The sequence below is a fragment of the Penaeus japonicus genome, unplaced genomic scaffold (assembly GCF_977035675.1).
Source record: "Penaeus japonicus unplaced genomic scaffold, GWHDUDI00000001_assembly GWHDUDI00000010, whole genome shotgun sequence".
NCBI lineage: Eukaryota > Metazoa > Arthropoda > Malacostraca > Decapoda > Penaeidae > Penaeus > Penaeus japonicus.
Window position 1 is genome coordinate 38051277 of NW_028234412.1, and position 5000 is coordinate 38056276.

Here is a 5000-nt window from a genome sequence, read left to right on the forward strand (position 1 = left end):
CCCTTTCCCTTGGTCGACTTAAATAGTATTATATTCATTAAAGCGTTTTGAAAATGGAATATATATTATTTACTAAGCAATATGAAATACTACTGGTATTAGTGACGATAATACTTCTAATTGCAGAACACACAACGTTGATAATAACGACACGATAGTAGTAAAATACAACAACGATGAGAATGATGATGATGATGATAATGATGACGATAATAATGTTCTTGATGATGATGATGATGTTGATGTTGATGTTGATGTTGATGTTGATGTTGATGTTGATGTTGATGTTGATGTCGATGTTGATGTTGATGTTGATGTTGATGTTGGAGTTTCGTTTTGCGTTCGCGTCCCCGAGTTCGAATCACGGATGGTGTCAGGAAGGGCTTCCGGGTTGGTAAAGGTGGCACTGCTAAACCGAGGTTCCGCTAGGGTCCTTCTGCCGTAATTCAGGATTGTTCCACATGTCTCATCACTGTTCCATCTATTATTCATTTGGGTGGAATCTTTTCATCGTGATTTCCCCACTTACTGATCTCAGGTAATAAGAAAGCGGATCTGCAACAATTTGAAATCAAGTTGCGCGTATATAATCATTAGTCTATTTCACGATTTCGTGCATTAGACTGCTGATATTTTTAATTGTCTGGACATTTTAATTGTTGTAGGATCTGAAGTTCACTAACACGTGTGGAGAAGTTATTTATAGTAAAACGCGGAATATGAACTAGTTTTTAAGGGTATGAATTACACCTTATGTGTATTTAGACGGATATATGGTACAAAACCGTTAAGCAGACGTTAGCAGATGCTATGAAAACCACGCATATTTTTCTTCTCCAATATATTGAAGAAAGATGAATTTAGGTTCAATTTGAAAGGGATGGAACTGCAACTTGTATTCATATTATAAAAAAATATATATAAAAGGGTAAATACGGCAGCATAATTGAGGTGCAATTAGACGAAAATCTCGCTGTCGTGTAAATGAATTTCAAGAAAATTCTATTGGAAGTATAATTTACATTTTGTTTGAAGAAATAGAGGAATGATTGTTAATTTCATGTATGTACAATTAGTTGATCTGAATTTTACGGAAAACCCTTCCTTTTAACCATACCATTAGTATGGTCTGAACGAATAAGTTGTATCAACTACCAATGCCTGTGTACCTTCTTGGGGTCTCTCCTTACGCCATACGTCTGTTTATTATAAATACTATTGTAGCAGACATACTATCGTAGAGGGCTGCGTTTAATCTTGTTTTGAATGAAAAGCATATCAATATGCAATGAAAACGTAAAAAAACAGAACAAAAATCATTATATTTAATTACAATAGAAATTAAAAAAAAAAGAAAGATCAGAACTCACACTTAAAATCACATGGATGGAAAGCATATCAATATGCAATGAAAATATAAAATCATCATATCTAGAAATTATAAAATTAAAAAATCAGAACTCACACTGAAAATCATACTTCTAACTAAAAAAGGATTGTTTCCTTGTTAGCATTGCGTAGGATATTGCCTTGTCCGTGGTGACCATTAACTGCCTTGATTCTTAAAATATACTCAATTCATTCTTTTCATTTTGTAATATTCCATTACCTTTGTTAAGAAATTCCTCATCACTACTGCTGGTTCGATAAAATTTCAACACGTGGATAGTAACTGTATAATTACATAGACTAACATGTGGTAGCTTAATCCTACAAATTCATTAATGGAATATCCCTAACTAATTATTTTTTTGTTGTTGTTTTTTTAATGTAAGTAATAAGATGAAATATGTTCGCATTGGATAAGAAAACTAGTTTACAGAGAGTTTTCTTTAGAATATTCTATACTACATTAATTTTCCATTGCACTAACTGCGGTGGTGAATAGTTCAACTTTTAGGGTATAAAGTGAAAAGTAGAGTTAATAATAACTGTCTTTAAAAAATGAATAAATAAATAGATAAAAACCTCGACAACCTGACTAAGCAGTTCTTACCAAAAGTGCAAAATTATAAATGATATAAAGTTTATGCATTGACATGAAAGAGAGTCACGCAACTTGTTCGGTATAAACTCACGGATAATAATTTTTGCCACGATTATTATCTTTTTTTCTTTCTTTCTTTCTTTCTTCTTATAAATACAGACAAATTCCTTTATTTTCTCTTGCTTTTCATTCAAGTGAATGGGTTCTGCAGGGTCATTCACTTGATAAAAGGAATAATAGTTAATAAATAAAGTTGCATCAGTTGCTACTGCAATTATCAAAATTAACAATGACGAGAATTAACAATGGATATATCACTATTCATTCCGTGCCTAATCTCTTAAAAAGTATACAATAATCACATCACAGCCACCTACGGTTTAATGATTAGGAAATCGAGTATACATTATGTATTTACATATTTTGAAGAATGTCCACAGCGAAACGAGGAATTGTAATATTGTAGGCAGGAGGGCTCGGGAATATCACCACTTGTCAAGGATTTCAATTAAAACAGTCCATGTGAAATACCGATCTCGTATAAACCAATTCCATGAAGTGATATCGAGTTTTTTTTTATTAATCTAGTTCATGGAAAAGAAAACGAATGATAATTCTCTTATCAAATTCAAAAGTTATTTGAAAATTAAATAAATCAAATTATAATGATTTTTTTTTCTGCTTTTGCTGTTTCTTACACTGTTGCTTCATTATTAGTGGAGCATTCTTAGTAAAAAAAAAAAAAAAAAAAAAAAAAATCATATGTAAAAAAGACTCGGTAGTTAAAATAAATAAAACCACTAAGACCGAATATTTCCTACATCCAGTTTTAACTCCCGAGGCTTCTAAGTGTTCAGGGTAGGAAATAAATACAGCTTCCCCTCTAAGCAGTGTAAGGATAGCTGTCACGGGGAAGCCCTGAAAAACATCCACCCAAGGGGGGAAAGTATCTACCCAAAAGGGGAAAGCATCCACTCAAGAGGGGAAAGACCCCACTCAAGAGGGGAAAGCATCCACCTAAAAGGGGAAAGACCCCACTCAAGAGGGAAAGCATCCACTCAAGAGGGAAAGCATCCACTCAAGAGGGGAGAGCATCCACTCAAGAGGGGAAAGCATCCAACCAAGAGGGGAGAGCATCCACCCAAGAGGGAAAGCATCCACCCAAGAGGGGAAAGCATCCACTCAAGAGGGAAAGCATCCACTCAAGAGGGGAAAGCATCCACCCAAGAGGGGAAAGCATCCACCCAAGAGGGGAAAGCATCCACCCAAGAGGGGAAAGCATCCACCCAAGAGGGGAAAGCACCCACCCAAGAGGGGAAAGCATCCACCCAAGAGGGGAAAGCATCCACCCAAGAGGGGAAAGCATCCACCCAAGAGGGGAAAGCATCCACCCAAGAGGGGAGAGCATCCACCCAAGAGGGGAAAGCATCCACCCAAGAGGGGAAAGCACCCACCCAAGAGGGAAAACATCCAACCAAGAGGGGAAAGCATCCACCCAAGAGGGGAAAGCATCCACCCAAGAGGGGAAAGCATCCACCCAAGAGGGGAAAGCACCCACCCAAGAGGGGAAAGCATCCACCCAAGAGGGAAAAGCACCCACCCAAGAGGGGAAAGCATCCACTCAAGAGGGAAAGCATCCACTCAAGAGGGGAGAGCATCCACTCAAGAGGGGAAAGCATCCACCCAAGAGGGGAAAACATCCACCCAAGAGGGGAAAGCATCCACCCAAGAGGGGAAAGCATCCACCCAAGAGGGGAAAGCATCCACCCAAGAGGGGAAAGCATCCACCCAAGAGGGGAAAGCATCCACCCAAGAGGGGAAAGTATCCACCCAAGAGGGGAAAGCATCCACCCAAGAGGGGAAAGCATCCACCCAAGAGGGGAAAGCATCCACCCAAGAGGGAAAGCATCCACCCAAGAGGGGAAAGCATCCACCCAAGAGGGGAAAGCATCCACCCAAGAGGGGAAAGCATCCACCCAAGAGGGGAAAGCATCCACCCAAGAGGGGAAAGCATCCACCCAAGAGGGAAAAGCATCCACCCAAGAGGGGAAAGCATCCACCCAAGAGGGGAAAGCATCCACCCAAGAGGGGAAAGCATCCACCCAAGAGGGAAAAGCATCCACCCAAGAGGGGAAAGCATCCACCCAAGAGGGGAAAGCATCCACCCAAGAGGAGAAAGCATCCACCCAAGAGGGGAAAGCACCCAACCAAGAGGGGAAAGCATCCACCCAAGAGGGGAAAGCATCCACCCAAGAGGGGAAAGCATCCACCCAAGAGGGGAAAGTATCCACCCAAGAGGGGAAAGCATCCACCCAAGAGGGGAAAGCATCCACCCAAGAGGGGAAAGCATCCACCCAAGAGGGGAAAGCATCCACCCAAGAGGGGAAAACACCCACCCAAGAGGGGAAAGCATCCACCCAAGAGGGGAAAGCATCCACCCAAGAGGGGAAAGCATCCACCCAAGAGGGGAAAGCATCCACCCAAGAGGGGAAAGCACCCACCCAAGAGGGAAAACATCCAACCAAGAGGGGAAAGCACCCACCCAAGAGGGGAAAGCATCCACCCAAGAGGGGAAAGCATCCACCCAAGAGGGGAAAGCACCCACCCAAGAGGGAAAACATCCAACCAAGAGGGGAAAGCATCCACCCAAGAGGGGAAAGCATCCACCCAAGAGGGGAAAACATCCACCCAAGAGGGGAAAGCATCCACCCAAGAGGGAAAAGCATCCACCCAAGAGGGGAAAACATCCACCCAAGAGGGGAAAGCATCCACCCAAGAGGGGAAAGCATCCACCCAAGAGGGGAAAGCATCCACCCAAGAGGGGAAAGCATCCACCCAAGAGGGGAAAGCACCCACCCAAGAGGGGAAAGCATCCACCCAAGAGGGGAAAACATCCACCCAAGAGGGGAAAGCATCCACCCAAGAGGGAAAGCATCCACCCAAGAGGGGAAAGCATCCACCCAAGAGGGGAAAGCATCCACCCAAGAGGGAAAAGCATCCACCCAAGAGGGGA